A 16,669-nucleotide genomic window follows, 5' to 3' on the forward strand; every position below is an offset into this window, starting at 1 on the left:
ATTATTTTAAATTAAGCAAAAATGTGAGTTAGGGTGTTTCCGTATTCCCCCCAGCAGTGCCACCCTCTGTGTTTGAACATCGCGGTGCAGGAGGGCTGATGAGGTACCCGGGATCCCCCGTGAGCAGCAGCACAGGGCTGGCAGAGTTAACAGACCCTGGCGCTGCGAGTGCAGCTCCACGGGCGTTAGCACAGACATCACGCTTGTTTCCTGGATTTCAAATAAAATAACTATTCAAGGAAAGATGATGCTTTTCTACATCCCCTGTGCCTTGGAAAGCAGTAAGAGGAAAGAAAAGCAGTTAATTATCTGGCACGCCGCATCCAAACATTCCTGAAAGCACGCTTGGATCCGCCGTTCCTGTAAGAGTCACGCTGGAGCAGCATTAGCATATCCTCAGTAAACACTCGGTGCCATCCTCCAGCACAGCCTCAGCTCCCAAACGGGATTACAGCAGCTGGACAAACCCAGGAGGGACTACACCTGGCCCTTAGCAAAATGCCAGCTCTGCTGTAGCCTGGCTGGATGACAGCATTTCCCAGGTTTGCTATTTCCTACAGGCTCAGCTTCTCTGGTGTGTGATGGAGAATCACTGCTCCTTGCTTCTCTGTGCAAGGTTTATCATTTCATCCTTTCGCTGTCGTGTGGAAATAGCCAGGAGACCAGACTAACATTTCAAAATTGTGAAGCCATTTGCCAAACACTCCTTGCTCTATAACAGCAACATTTTTACAATTGCTTTTGCCACAGCCCTTCTGCAATCGTGTTTATAAGCTCCTTTACAAGCGCATGCTACCGTATAGAGAATGCAGAAAATCTTTACCTTGCTTGCCCAGAGGAGAGAGCCTGGCTTCCTCTCATGGATCAAAAGTAGGATGAAAAACAAACCCGAGAGAGACCCGTGAACAGACTCATCTGCTGAGAGTTGTTTAAATCCCGAGCCTGCTCCTGCTCGCAGCTCTAAGTTTGTGCTCTGAATAGAGGCTGTGTTATTTTAACCACAGGATTTCTAGTCATGGGGGAGGAGAGATGGATTAGGTACGTTTGCAATCTAATGCTTCACATTTACCTCAACTGAAATGAACTACTTTTAGCCTGATGTAAATAAGCACAGCTAAGATATAGATTTCAAGTGCCCACTAAGCAATTACGCTTAAACTAACATGCTAAATAACTGTGGAAAATTCCAGGGGAATAAGATAACATACTTTTGTGTTCTTTCCTAAATAAAAGGCATGTGTGGAATTTCATGCTAGATACTATGACAAGTGAGGGGCAGCAGATGAACTCTACAAACTAACCTATGCAAGGTGTTGTACCTCATAAAACAATATTCCTAACACCTGTTAGCATGGATTTCAGCAGGCATCCCAGAAATTTGCATTTTCATGGCTTGTAAAAAGTACAGATATGAGGGATTTGATTCTAATATTTCAAAAGAGCAAGGAAAGCTCTCTAAGTTAATAATGGATGATTTTAAAAGGTCACAGTGTCTGTAGTTCTGCAGGAGCACAAACATTAACCCACTGAACTAGTGCCACCTCCAACAGGGATATAAGCTGATATAACCCTCCTGCAGCTCATAGATTGCCACAGAGAGTGTTAAATGAAGGCAAAATATTGTGCCTAGGACAATTATTTCTGGCTTTGTTGTTTAACCCAGCTCAATCTCTACCTTCCTTTCCTGGTTTATGGTACTTTAGTATCACAGCTGATGTGATTACAAAGCTTGACTATGGCCGAGGATTCCATGGCCACTGCCCAGGCTCACATGGCCACCTCAGAGCTGATGGAAAGGAGATTTCCTCACTTTCTGAGATGTATAATTTGTAAATAAAACACATTCTTAAACTTCGAGATGAACTGAGAAAAACAATTTGAATGCAAAGCTAGTGGACAAATTCCAATTTGTCTTTGACAGCAGAGGCTTCAGGAACACAAGTTTAATTCCATTTTGGATAAAACCTGGCTCTATAAATAACCTTATCTTACCCTTACATAATGCTCTTCATCCCGGGTGCTTTGCAGATGTAATCATCCTTTCTGAAAATCACGGGCAGACCTCCCAGCCTGCCTGCAGGATGGGGAGGATGGGGGCCCTGCTGTGCAGGAGGGAGGCAGCAGAGCATCCAGCAGCAGCCTGGCTGGCTCCTGTCCCTCAGCAGCCCAGCCTGTGGGTGCTGGTTGGGGACTGAGCTCATTGTGTCACCCAGAGACAGCTGAGGGAGTTTCTGTGCAGGGCTGGTGTCTGTAACAGCCAGAGGAGGCTCAGAGCACCCAGCTCAGCCTGCAGGCTCCCCAGGGGCTGAGGCATCTCCAGAGATGCCAGCCTGATTCTCAGAGCTTAGACTGATCTCTCTGAGCTTCCCCTGAGGCATGGCTCAGCCTGGCTCCCCTGAGCCTTGGGTTTTGTGGGCAAATTGGTAACCTGCTGTGGTTTAGCCCCAGCCAACAAGTAAGTATTAAGCTCTCATTCCCTGCCCCCAGCCTCCCCAGTGGGATGGGGAGAAGAGTCAGAAAAGGGCAAAATCTGTGAGTTAAGGCCAGTCTAATAACTGAAATAAATGTTTCTTTTAAAGAATAGTAATAATAGGAAAAATGCCCAATACAATTGTTCACCACCTGCTGGTGATTGACCCTTGCCAGCCAGCTCTCTGCAGTTTATACTCTGAGCATGACATCCTGTGGTCTGGAACATCCTTTCAGATGTTCCAGTTCAAGTCAGCTGTCCCAGCCATGGCTCCCCAGCTTCTTGTGCATGAGAAACTAAAAACTCCTTGGCTGAGTGCAAGCACTGCTCAGCAACCACTAACATCAGTGTGTTATCAACATTATTCTCATACTAAATCCACAACATGGCACTGTACCCTCCATTAGGAAGCAAACTGATTCTATCCCAGCTGAAACCAGAGCAGATCCCAAGCATCTGTGCCACAGGCAGAGATGTGCACCTGAGCTGGACACAAAATGTCCCCAAACCTCCCATCACCTTACCTCTGGGTCATGAACCAAGTTCTCCTTCCACCACCTGAGCAGCTCACTCCACCCAGGGTGGCTTTTCCTGGCTGGAATTGTCCATAACATCAATCCCACTGATGTTTTCAGCCACAGGCTCTACCTCACCCTTGCATGGGACCCCACAAGGGAAGCAGGCATGAGAAATGCTCCCAGGGCAGGGGCAGGGAGGAGGCTCCAGCAGGAAGAGCCCAGGTCCCAGCAGATACTGAGGCACCAGACCACTGCACCACAATGCTGCAGTCTGCCACAGAGGACTCCTCTTGTGGTCCCTGCTGCACCTGGATGGGGGATTCTGTGTGTACAAAGAAAGTTTCTGTGCTGCACATGGGTATATTTTTCATTTTCATTTAGCTGTTTCAATAGGAAACAGCAAGAGGAAGAGAGGCCAGCAGACTTTGCTCTGCAGGTTGACCTGCAAAGAGTCCATTTTTCCAGAGAAACTAAAAACACAAAACTGGGAGGAGGGAAAGCAAAAATAATTTTGAATTAAGTGAAAGCTTTTGATCCCAATGCATGGTTTGGTATTTCTAGCTTATCTCTTAGGCCAGCCTGCGCTCAATTTACAAAGAAACCGCACTTTAAAAACAAACATAGAGGAAATTTAGAATTTCATTTCTGAGATGTCAAGGCAAGACATTTCAGCATTCCACATAACTCCTGTTTCTTTGGGGTGCGGACAAAAGTACACAGAGGGATGGGTTTAGTGTTTCCTTTGTTCTCCTGGACAAGTCAACAAGCAGAACAAAAATTCACCTCCAGTTCCTTCAAGTTCACATTATTTTTCAAAAAACCCCCAATATTTCTGTCTGAAACCTTTGCCAGAGTTAGACTCTGACATAGCACCAGCACGTGGAAGTCAAACACCTGCTTATTGGTGATGTTTTGTATTTTGCCCCTGTGCCTTGAGGCAGCTCAGACCTGCTCCCTGCCTGATGTACCCTGCTGCAGCACAGACCACGAACACTCTGCCCCCAAAACAAAGGCAGCCCTGCAGTTCCCTTTCTCTTCATCGTGGTTCCAAGCTGGAATGGCTGTTTCCCAAGCATAAACAGCAACAAGTCACTCCTGGCCTGTGAGAGGAGCATTCCCTTTCAGCAGCCTCATGCAATGCTGGATTTTTCTGTAATCACTGGCTGAGGTCTGGAAGCTGCAGTGCTCACCTGCCTCCCATTAAAGCCTGCAGAATAAAACACAGAATAAAACACATCCCTATTTAGGGATTCAGTTTTGCACTCTAGTCAGCATTTGTATGAATTGGGCAACAAACAAAAGGAAATGTGAAGCACAATAAACTGTACAATAAACTGTACAATGCAGTACAATTCTGCAGCACCAAGAACTCCTACACTGGCCCCTCCTTCTGAGATAATGGGATGAAGACTTTGTAATGGACATTGTTGATGGGAAATTACATGTTAAAGGAACTTGAGTAGCTGCTCATTTATTTTGCATGTTTTCTCCCTTTTTTATACAGTGAAAACTGGAACTAAAAAGTTTCCATTTCTTTTGAATTGGGAACGTCTTCTAGAAGTGATATTGCCAATCCACCCTGTTAAAAGATCTTCCATTGGGATTCACACAAAACTTTGTGTTTTATCTAGAAAACTTAAGCTTTTGGGGAAAGGAGCCCATTGGGAATGGTAACAGACCACAATTTGCACACTTCTGCTCTACAGTTTTGACATCTGGTACTTCTGTTGTAAAAGAAAGCAAATGTTTTCTTTAGTCAAAGTGCTCCATAGACTGAGGCCCCGGACCAGCACCTCACCATATCAAGCACAATAAGACACAAAACTGCGATAGGTGTCAAACCTTAAAAAACAAAAAACAAAAAAAAAACAGGGGAAAAAAGTGGATTTAAGTTCATGCATCTGAATGATTTTCTTTCTAGATTGCAGTGTTTCCTTCTGTTCTATTTCTAAAATTACACCAATCATGACCACCAGTGAACATAAAACACCAAATGACAGGACAAGCTAAAATCACATAAATTTACAGTTAATTGCAGGTTAATCCAGGCAACTCCACCAAAGAGCTTCCCCTTAAATGAAGTGTGTGCACCTTTTCTACAAGCCCAAGAGTAAAAGGGTGGGTTCCAGGCCCTGTTGATTGGCACTGGAGGGCTCTGGCAGCCATTGACCCTATGTGGGCATTGCTTCACCTTTCCAAACCCAGCAGGTGTTCCCCCTACCATGAGGAAGCTGCTCCCAACCCATCAAGAAGGATCTCCCAGTTAATGGCATTCAGACTCTGACCCTCATCCAGGGTTGTGTGGGATGCAGCCCATTGCACAGAGCCCCACCGGGAGGTGGCAGGTCCAGGGGAGGGGGCACCCCCAGCCTGGCCCCAGGAGGTTCAGGTGTGCTGAGGAAGGGCAGGGCCATGCTGGTGTGGGCTGAGCCCCACAGCCAGGCCCTGCAGGCTTTGCCATGGCTCTGGCATGATGAACAGCTTCAAATCCATCTCCTTCTGGAATGAACACTTGTGGGGGAAGGTTTGAGGTTCACATCTTAGCCCTGCTTCATTTCAGCTTTATTTCAACAATCAACTTCATTTCACAGGGCAGAAACCTCTGAAGCTGTGTAGAGTGTTAGTATGGGAGTACTGGACAAACCCTAAAGTATATAATAAACTAAAGTTTATCATAAACTAAAGTATATCATAAACTAAAGTATCTCATAAACCCCTGTAATGGTGCAGGCTCTGCTCCCCTGCAGTGCTGGGTCACAGGGAGCTGCAGGACTCTGCAAAGGAGCAGAGGATTAAATGACTCCAGGACAGACCTGCCACTGCCCATCAGTGGATGGGCAGGACCTGCCAGGACCCATCAGTGACAGTGGGTGGTACTTCTGGGATAACATAATTTAAGAAGGGGAAAAACTGCCTGGAATAACAGAGGAGAGAGGAGTGAGAGAGTGTGTGAGAGGAACAGTTCTGCAGATACCAGGGGCAATGCAGAAGGAGGGGGAGAAGGAGGTGCTGCAGGCACTGGAGCAGATTCTCCTGCAGCCTGTGGTACAGACCAAGGTGGGGCAGCTGTGTCTCCACAGCTCCACACTGGGGCCCAGCTGAGAGCCCCACACTGTGCTCCAGCTGCAGGATGTCAGCAGGAAGCCCCTGGTTTAGCTGGTGCATTCAGTGAGACAGAATTATAATGAGCTTTCAATGAGACAAATAATAAATCCTTGTTCAGATGGAGATGTCTGGGCACATTGTGGAGAAAACAGAGAAAATGTAGGCTGAAAGGGAAGGAACGTAGGGTTTCAGAGGTCCTGAAAATAGAGGCTAATGAGGAAAACAGTATAGCTCTCTCCTAAACTGAAGAAAATACTGGTATTCAGAGAAAGGTGTGATGGTTCTTGTTAGGTAATGACAGTGGTTTTCTTGTTTCTCTCACAGCCCTGATTGCAGGAGCCCAGGCACCTCTGGCAGGCCCCAGGACCATGGACTGCAAAATGAGCCATGTTAATTGGAAGATGCCATCCCACAGCCAATGTCTGGTGGTCATTTTGGTTTTTCACTCCATGCCATGAAAGCAAATTGCAAAACCTGTCACCTGGAAGGGAGTGGGTCTGGCCCCATGGCTGCTCCTCTGGGAAAAGGAGTGATTGCTGTTCATGGAAACAAGAGTGGGTCTGACAGAAATTGCAGTGCCATGGACTCCTTGGCTGTTTTCATGTGACAGCTTTTGAGGATTTCAGCAAGGCAGGGTGTGTTCATGTGGCAAGGAGAGGGAAAAGTCTCTTTTTAGTGCGTCCAGAACTGCAGCCTTGCCTTCAGCTACTTACCTGCAATTACCTCTGTCACAACTAGCCAAGGGGCTGTCCAGGATGCAGTGTGAAAGCCTGTCTGAAGGAAATGCTGAGCCAGAGATATTTCTGAATAAAAAGGCAGAAAGTGTGGCACCACCCCAGTGCTCAAGCTTTGTGTCTGTTTTCCACAAGAGAAGTTAGATGATATTACAAGACTTGAGGTAAGATGCTTCACTGACCTGCTCACAGGCATTCTCCAAGCCTTCATCTCACCTAGCAGCCCCAAGGAATTTGCTCAAAAATTATAAAATGTGCATGGAAGTTCTAAAACTGTACTGAGCCCTGAAGCCCTTTGCACTGTCCAGGGTGGGTAGGGTGATGTGGGGCTGTCTCCACCTTGTTACATCCATATCAGCCCTGACAACATTTCCTCTTAGAGAGAGTCATAGAACCATAGATTGGTTTGGGTTGGAAGGGGCCTTAAAAACCATCTAGTCCCAATGCCCTTGCAGTGGGCAGTGACACCATCACTAGCCCAGGTTTCTCAGAACCCCGTCCAACCTGGTCACAGAGCTCACCCAGGGAAACATCAAAAGGCCACAAAGGATCTGCACAATCTGCTTTGAGCTGCTTTTTTTTTTTTTTTCCTGTTCTTCTAAAGCAAAACAGCTAATCCAGAGCTAAATCTTGTCCTTCCCAAACAAGTAAGAGGCCTGAATAATGTACTTTGTTTCAGACACAAGGATTTGATCCCCAGATGTATCACAGACTCCCTGCATCACTTTTGGCAAATCACCTTTGATGGATTTTCATACACTCAGCACTAAAGCCAAGTCGTTATAGAAACTACATGAGGCCAGATCCCCAAAAGATCTCATTTCCCCTTGTCCAGAGTTCTTTGGATAAATTAGCCCATTATTTTACTTACTAATGGAAGCTCAGCTCTTCTGAAAACCTGCCTGCACTTGGCAGCCCCAAGTTCTGAGGAAATTTTATCCCCACACCTCTCTGTCTCCATTCCCATCTGTGTACTGAAATAAACCATCTTTCCTTGCAGCCCTTGGTCTGGCTTTTCTGCTCCAACCACGAAGGCAGGTGGTGAGACCTCTAACCTGTCTGTCATGGCAGGGCACAAACCTCTGGCACACATCTGCCTGCCCTGTTACACAAATACACACCGCTGGCAACAGGAATTGAATTTCAAAAAGTAAGCTGCTCAGAGGAAGGACATTGGAAAGGGAAATAAAACATCATATTAGATTACTCTTTGATGCACTTTAACCAGTTTTCTCTTGTAAGATCCTCAATGTTTGGGGCCTATTTCTGCTGTGTACACTTGGAGGATTAGAAGGCCCATATTTTGCAGAAGGCAGTGTAAATCTTCTTTGGGTTTTTGACAATGAAGATGAATAAGGATGAGCATGCTTTCTCTAGGGTATGTATCAGAAGGAGAAAAACACCAGGAGTTCCCAGGAAGTAGAGAGAAACTGCACTTAAGGTCAGAGCAAATGGAACTTTCCAATTTTATGGCCATAGCAAGCCTTTTTTTTCTCCTAAAACTCACATTAACATAGGATTCCTCAAGTGCTGGAACTGCTCCTTTGAGCTGTGGAAACTTACTCACAACCTAAGGTGCAAGGGTCATTGTACTCAAGTGATGCAGATCAAAACTCATTCCCTCCTGTTTGCACTCTGGAAGCCAAGCCTCACACTGTGGGTGTGCACTGACTGGCCATGCACAAGTGTTTAGAGGCAAAGGAGAAAAATAAGGCAAAGAACTTTTTGGCAAAGTTCTGATAATCAGATTCAGATGTGCACTAAGACCAAAAAGCTCATAGCAACCATTCCCAACAAAAGTTACAAGAAAACAAGGTAACATTAAGGAGAATAATGCAGGGGCTGGCAGATGAGTTCCCATCTCCATCCTTCAGAGACACAACTTGCAGGCCTCACAGAGTGGTATTTTTGAAATATTTTGAAATCTTGGGGGCATTGTAGAAAGTTGTAAGTGCCAGTAGCTTCTTCCAAAGCCAGGGCATTTGGCACTTGGTGGGCCAAACCCTGCTCTGAGGCTGTGCTGGGGATGTGCTGGCACTGCCTGACACAGAGCTCATCACAAGGCAGCTGCTGGTGGGATCAGGGTCAGCCCTGTGTCATGGCCTGCTCTGCTGTCACCTCCCTGCAGCAAGTCAGAAGGCCACCTGTCTTAGTCTGGGCACTCATACTTCACAGTGGTCTGCTCAGTATGGAGAAAGCATCCCAAAAGGATTGACAACTGCATCCATGTTCCATGGATGACGGAGCCGCACTCCTGTGCTTGTCCCCTTGCTGCCACTGCAATCCCAGTTTTCAGTGCCAAGTTACCATGCCAGACATAGTCAGGGAGGACCCCTACACAAGGACAGTGATGCAGGGGCATCTCTCATCACATAGAAGTGTCTCTGAAGACAGAAGTGGGAACATTTACCTGAGCAACACCAAGGTGCAAATTTCTTAGTTTCAAGTTAGCCCTTTGTATGAATGCTCCTGAGTTTGAAGCTGGATTTTTTAAACTGTAAAGTAACAATCCATGTGGATTTCATGCCTTACCATCCCCTTTGCAGTGCATTTCAGTTGTCTACAAAAAAAGCCCTGTCAGGCTCTTCTGGGCTGTATGCAGGGAGTAGCCTGGATACAAAGTCTTTTGCTTTTAGCAAATCTCTTCAAATCAATTTAAGGCAGGAGCAGTTTGAAGCTTTTACCCTCTGAGAACTACTTGGCAGCTCAAATGAGATGAATTAGGCCAGGCTCCAGAAGATGTGACGTTGTCACAGCAGGGTCAGCAGCAGCCTTAGCCAGCATCCTGATCCCTGTTTGCAGATGGGGTGAAAAACCACTACAGCCTGTCCTCAGCCACAAGGGGAGATGAGTGAGACACCACAGGCACTTTCTGCTCAGAGCACCCCCGGCTCTGTGGGCACAAGGCCAGGCTGCTGCTCCCCACTGCTGCCTGGTGTCTCCCCTGCCCAGATGTGAGGGAGCCCTAGTCCAAGGATGTCCAAGGAGAGGAAGGCAAGGTAGTGTCCTGCCAAAATTCAGGCCCACACAACATTTTCCATTATTGTTCAGATTTGTCTCCTTGGTCTCATTATTTCTTTTTTCTTTTCCATTTTGTTTGTCTTCCTTTGAAGGAGTATGGTTGAATTTGTTATGAATTCTCAGAAGCAAAGCAGTTAACCATTGATGATTCTCATGCATCTGTGTGTGCTGGTATTCCAGAATGACCTATAAATGGGGTTTTCTTTAAAGATTCGTATTTGAGGCAGACCAGAAAAACAAACTTCCACTACGGAAAAACTTGTGAGATTTGAAGAAGCTTAGGAAAGCTCTGTTGTGTGGAAGCAGAGATCCCTGCCTGGTTTGCTTGCAGAAGTCTGGCTTCCCTAGGAAGGTTACTTGGTGGGAAGAGGACCCTTAAGCAAAACCAGGTGCTGTTGTCAGCCCTGCAGGTGTGTGGGCTGCTATTTTAGAGCCCTTTGGTGCTGAGTGGCTTGGTAGCAAGAACCCCCATGACAGTGTTTTAACTCCCCTGGCTGCTGCAATCTGTCAATATTGACATATTCCCAAAGAACATTCCCATTTTGGCCAACTGGTATCTTCAAATTAAAGCAAACATTCATCTGGAAAAGATCCAACTGGATCTAGGGCCCCACCCTGTGCTGCACCATCCCACTGTTTATGCACTGGCATGGCTTTCACAAGAAAATTAATCCAACAGGAGCCTCCACTGAACCAGCTTTGGAGTATTAAGACAGCAAAACTCTGTGCATTTGTTAGCCAACCCAGGCAGTGCCATAAATGTGACCACAGCCAGTCCACACCAGCTCCTGTGGAGATGATGGGAACTCATTGATCACTCCAAGTCCCATGAAAACCAAACTGCCTGAAAGCAAACCTGCCATTTTCCTCCCATTTAGACTCAACTGATGAGCAAAATAACAAAGAAAAAATTGCATGAATTAGATAGCCACGGTTTACATTTTACTGCCCCTTCATGCCTCTTATGGAGAAGAAACATAGTTTTGCCTGCATCAATCTGAAGATAAAGTTATTTCTGAACTTAGGAAACCAAAGATCACAGCTCCTTTTTAGTTTCATTTCCTAAGCATCCACAGATATGAGATTCATCACAGCATTGCTTTACAATATGTCACCCAAAGTTGAGTTTCAGGCTTTTTAACTGAAATACTTTGTTTGCTCCATTTTACAGTTGAAGCAACAGAAACCTGGGGGGTTTAAAATTGCTGTCTTTAAGACACACTGTATGTCATTGTCAGACTGATCACTCAAAGAGCAACTCTTGACCTGTGCCTGTTCATCTGACTGCTCCCTTAGAAGTTCCCAGCAGAGTGATGAGGGTGATGTGGCTGGTGCTGGTGGCCCCACCAGCTGCTCAAAACCACTGGAAAATCCATGTTATATATTTAGCATCAAACTACAGAGAATCCCTGCCACGGCCAGGATCCAAGCACTGTCCTTTCAGCGACCCTGCTCTTTTCACAGCTTCTCTTCTCCATCTGCTGCAGTCTTGTGCTGTCATGGTGTGTTGTCCTCCTCCTTCACTGCTCTCCCACCACGGGTCCCTTGAGGCTCTGATAAAATCTGGGAGAGGCTGCTAAATGTTCAGGAGGCTAACTAGATCAAAATGTGAATCTTAAAAATGAAGGATGATCCTCCCCCTGCAAAAATGTGCCTCCCATCTATCCAAGTGACAGCACCCTGATGCTGGGGGGATTCCGTGTTTGCACCTCATGGAACAGGCTCTGACTTTCCTCTAATACTCCAGCTCCTGGAATAATCTGATTATGGGAAAATGCCTTATGTGAAAGTTTATTTAAGGAAAATATTAGTAGCTCTCTTGTTTGAGGAGAAAAGCTCAAACATATGAAACTAAGGGAATCAAAATCCCAGAGGTAAATTAAAGAGCTGTTGGATGATTTTTCTCAGCTCCCCCCTCAGCTTGCCATTGCTTGTGAGGTGATCTCTCATTTGTGAGACCTTTGTCTGCCTGTTAGGAGGCTCTCTAAAGCACAGGCCATGTGCATTTGAGTGAGCCACAGTTCACACCATGTGTCCATCCCAAGGCAGCCTCAGGCCAGGGTGGCACAGGGCTGTGAGGAAGCACAAGTTACCCAGGAGGGACAGAGAGGCTGCACTCACCCAAGTACCTGTGGAACTGTCTCCTGAAAGCCAGCCCTGCCTTAAACAAAGCCAAAGTGCCATCCTCTCACCAGGAGCATGTAGGCTGGATCCCCTTTTATCCCATTTTAGTCAGACAAAATGGGATAAACCAAATTTTTTTGTTTGTTTAAATCTTTAATTTCTCTGTAGGGGGATACAGTATGGGTAAATGAAGGTAGTATAGGGAGTAATCTTGCCCCCCTAAAGAGTTACAGCTGGGTTAATTATTAAAGATTAGGAGCAGGCCTGATTGTAACAGGCCACAGCTGTAGCCAATGAGAAGAGTGATATAAAAGAGTGGATTGGTAGCAACTGGAGTCAGTTGGTGGCTGTGAGGACAAAGAAGAGTCAAGGAGGTGTGAAACTCTTGCAATGTGGAACCCTTGCAATATGATGATAATTGAGCTCTTGCAATATAACTACAACAAACGGTGACCCCGATGTGATGCTGGAGAAAAGGACTCAACTATGTAACCCTGTGGATTCAGGAAAAAGGACTTGAATGCTAAACTATTGGTAAAATATATCAGTTGCAGCTATTCGTGTTTGTTGAATATGAGTATAAAAGATTTTGAAGATAAGTACTTTGTAGACTGAGAAAAGCTGCAAAACTGAACCAACACTCAGAAATATATATATTTGTACTGTAATATGTTGTCTGAACACTTGTATAACTCTCAGTTCTAAATGAAATATATGAATGTGTCATAATGTTAATTTATTTGAACGTGTCTTTCTAGAAATGCTGCAACTCTGTAATTAAAAGAAAAAGGGGGAAATTGTAGGGGGATAGAGTATAAGTAAATAAAGGTAGTATAGGGAGTAATCTTATCCCTGAAGAGTTGCAGCTGAGCCAATTATTAGAGATTGGGAGTAGGCCTGATTTTAACAGGCCACAGCTGTAGCCAATAAAAAGAGTTATAAAAGAGTGGGTTGGTTGGCTGCTGTGAGGACAAGGAAGCATCAGTGCTAGAGGAGCTGCCTACAAGAAACATCAAGGAGGTATGAAACTCTAGCAATATGGAGCCTTTGCAATATACCGACAGTAGAACTCTTGCAGTATAACTACACTTCTCCTGAGCATTTTCTTCTGCGTGCTCAGCTGGTGAGCAGAGCTGGCAGTGGATGTGGTGTGAGCAGATGTTGCCATTGATGTTCTGCCCATCTTTGGAGCAGTGCGGTGCTCATGATGCACTGGTGGCATGGGGCGTTTCCCATCAGGCTCTCTGCTGGGTGTCTGTGTTGAGTGGTGCCTCCTAGAGTGAAGGCAAGGCCACCCCATGAGCTGCTGGCCATGCTGGGAGCCTGTGCTCAGGCAGGGAGAGCCTCAGGGAGCTGCATGAAGGGCTCACACCACCAGCTCCCACTGAGGCTGCACTGGAGAGGGGACTTTGCTGCATCACTCTCAGCTTCTACAGCTTCAGCATCCCCAGCAAGGCTGGTCTCACCAGACAGCAAGAAGTACCTCACTGCAGAGAAGGTGGAAAACCTTAATAGTTTCCTTGCATAGCTGATTTTTTTGCATGAGGTTTCCTAGTCTGAAGCTCAGCCATCTGCTCTGGTCCTGCAGGGGCAGGATTGGCTGGCCCTCAGGGCATGCTGCAAGGCAATTTGCTTCCAGGGCTTTTCCTGGGCCCTAGGGAGGGCCAAAGCAGCTGCAGTCTGCAGCATGCCCAGCTAGGGGAATGCAGCACTAATAAACAACTCTAATTAGTTGCTGTGGTAGTGCTTGAAGCTGTGGATGGAGACAGCTGGTTTCCTGCCCAGCACCTTCACTGTTTGGCTCTTCTGGCCAAACAGCAGAAATCCAGCCAGGCCTCATGGCCCTGAGCACCTCCCAGAGCTCCCTGCAGGGAGGAAGGGCTGGGGAAAGGCCCTGAGAGCCAGAACTGAGAAGTGAGATGTTCTTTTTAACCTCCACTCATTAGTGGTGTTCATTACCCCAACTCTGAGCACTTCCCAGATGTGCTGAGCATCCAGCAGGTGAGGAGCTGATGAGAGCAGAGCCTGGTTCAAGGTCATGGTGAGGGCTGGGCTACCCCAGCAGGAGCAGAAAAGCTGTTCTTGCTTTATTCTGTATTCCTGGAACATTATCCATGTAAATTCTTCCACGCTCCCATCTCCTGGAGAAGTCTATTAACAGTGACATTAAAAAACAAAAAGCCCCAGAAACTGGAGCCAAGGAGTTTGGCCAGTTTAGAAACAGGTGTGGCGAGGCTGATGAGCCAGAGGAAGAGCCAAAAACCAAGTGGTCCCACTGGTCACATTTGATGGCCCAAAAGGTGTTGGGCACTGCAGGAGCATCCCTTCCTGTGGATTCCTGGCTGGTGTCTGCTGCCGCATCTGTACTGCGGGGTGGCTGTTTATTTTTATGGTTTTCATCCTGCATTGATGAACAGAACTGTTTCAATATTTATTGATCTTTCAGAATAACATTCAGAGTTTTGAAAAATATAATTCCTCTTATAAAGGTCAGCTTTTTAAACTACACATGTATTTCAACATAGTATTGGAAAATAACAATATAATGAAAATATTGTGTTTGAAAGCATAAAACCACCACAACTTTGGTGAAAGAAGAGCAGCTGGGTATTTTTGGCCTGGCAGTTGCTTTCATGGGAGTGTCTTGCAATTCTGTATCTCAGATTTGCAGAGTGACCGTACCTTTACAAGCAAGGTGCTCCTGCCAGAATGGTGAAGGGACTTATCTCCAACAAACACAGTTTCTACTTGTTCATATTGGAGAACTGACAGTAAAACAAAGCAACAAATATTTTCTTTCTCCTTCTAATTTAAACAGGAGGAACCCATCTTAAAATGACTTCACTTCAGTGTGAGATGGGAAATTGCTAAAATGACTACTCTGAGGAAAAAGAACAAAATAACAGAGAGAGGACTCCAGGAGAAAATGGTGCAGAATGCAAGCAAGCAACATTTTCTTTTTGCTGTTGGTGTAATGGGCAAATTACACACATGTGTGCTGTTTGTAGGGATTCTGGAGATAGCGCCATGCAGCCAGGCTGGTAATCTCACCCTGTGGAGAGATGGTTTTGGAAGGAGGCCTGGTGCCACACAGTCAGGGTCACCCACTCCTCAATGACACTTGAAAGGGGCTGCAGCAACCCCAGAAATGCAGGGCATACTAAAAGGATCTTTCTGGAGTGCTTTATAGGACTCCTTCCCACTCTGAGCAGATTGTGTTTGTGGGATGACAGACACTCACCTAAAATAATGTGGGTTCATGCTTGGTTACTCAAGAGCTGAAGGACAGCAGTGAACTGCAGCTGCCCTTAGGGCTCCTCTCTCCAGAGATGCTGCAACTCTGCTGGTGTCTGAGTCCTTCTGGTAGCAGGGGGAGTGAGCAGCAGCTGATGGTGGTACTCTGGCTGCTCGCTGGCAGCCCTTGCTGGGCCATGAGGAGCTCGGTTCAGCTGGGTGTCACCATGGTTAACCTGTGCCAGGGACAGCTGGAGGCACCTGGTGTCCATGTCAGGAGGCCAGTCCTGCAGGACCAGGAGCCATTTCCCCCAGTGCATGGCCAGGTTTGGGTGGACAGCAGATGGTGCCAGAGGCTGGAGGGGCTGAAGGTGGGTCAGTGCTCAGCCATGAGAGATGTGCTGCCAGCCCCACACCCTCCTGCCTCCCTGCTCTCTTCACCAGTGTGTCACCCTGCAGAGGAACAGGATCCACAGGGAGCCATGCAGTGGCTCCCTTGCAGCGTGGGATTCATGATTCAGCTGGGAACTGGGAGGTTACCAGGATAAGGACTGAAGTGACAAGGGCCTGTTTTGGCAGGAGTGGTATTTAACAGCTGTCAAGTGTTCTGTCTGGGAGCAGGAAAAGCTGTTTATGTTAAGCCATTACAAAAATTGAAAACGATTCAGCACTAATGCCTACATTTCACTTCACTCTCAGTGGAAGATGCAGGAAAAAACTGAGTTTTCAGCTTTCTGTTTAAGTGGGCAAGTTTCCCTAGAAAAATCTCTGGCTGGTTAATAGCTAATACAGAAATTACTCCACTTTCTCCCAGCTGTTCTCCAGCTCTCCTTTCTAGTTAGATATACAAGGGGAATCAAGGAATATCCAGCTACAAAATGATTGCTTAAACTTGTATTTCAGGATTACAGCCTTGTCTGAAAGAGATATTGCAAAAATTTTGGTTCTGGCAAAAAGACAAGCACCAACTCAATCACTGATACAGAGGATGGAAATATTATTTCACTGAAATGGAAATTGGGGGTTTTCTTCCCTCTATAAAGTAATTCAGCTAATCAAATCTGAGAAATAAAGGAAACCTCAGTTTGAAAAAATACACAAATCTACCTTTATAGTTATTCATCTTTGATTCCCTCCAGGGCAACAGGCTTCCCTCATTGGACAAACTCTTGCCATCATTAGGCAAACTCAACAAAACCCACAGTGCCCATTGTGTCAGGGACAGTGATGTTGAGTGCTGCAGAGATGCTGTTCAAGGTGTCAGACAACCTTGAACAAGTGTCTTGGGTTGTACCAGTGGACAGAGAAGAGCAGCTCCATAAAAGCCCCTCTGCTCATGGCCTAGGGATGAACATAAATGATAACTGGAGAGGTGTTGCAGAACACACACCTGAGGATACACAGCAAATTCAAACAAAAGAGCCAGGGAAAGAGTGAAGGGGCTGCAAAAACAAAGTGGATCT

At 46.2% G+C, this 16,669-nt stretch overlaps 1 protein-coding gene across 2 annotated transcripts in view; it reads right to left on the reverse strand.

Annotated features, from left to right (window-relative positions):
• JCAD (junctional cadherin 5 associated) overlaps positions 1 to 971 on the reverse strand; it is a 60,116-nt gene extending 59,145 nt beyond the window's left edge. The window contains exon 1 of one of the 2 annotated variants that reach the window (XM_064704031.1): positions 824 to 971. The gene's annotated coding sequence lies outside the window, so the exon portion shown is untranslated. The remainder of the gene's footprint in view (positions 1 to 823) is intronic. The other variant, XM_064704032.1, reaches the window with a different exon arrangement.
• Positions 972 to 16,669: the final 15,698 nt, after the last annotated feature.

Source organism: Zonotrichia leucophrys, chromosome 2 (assembly GCF_028769735.1).
Source record: "Zonotrichia leucophrys gambelii isolate GWCS_2022_RI chromosome 2, RI_Zleu_2.0, whole genome shotgun sequence".
Classification (NCBI taxonomy): domain Eukaryota; kingdom Metazoa; phylum Chordata; class Aves; order Passeriformes; family Passerellidae; genus Zonotrichia; species Zonotrichia leucophrys.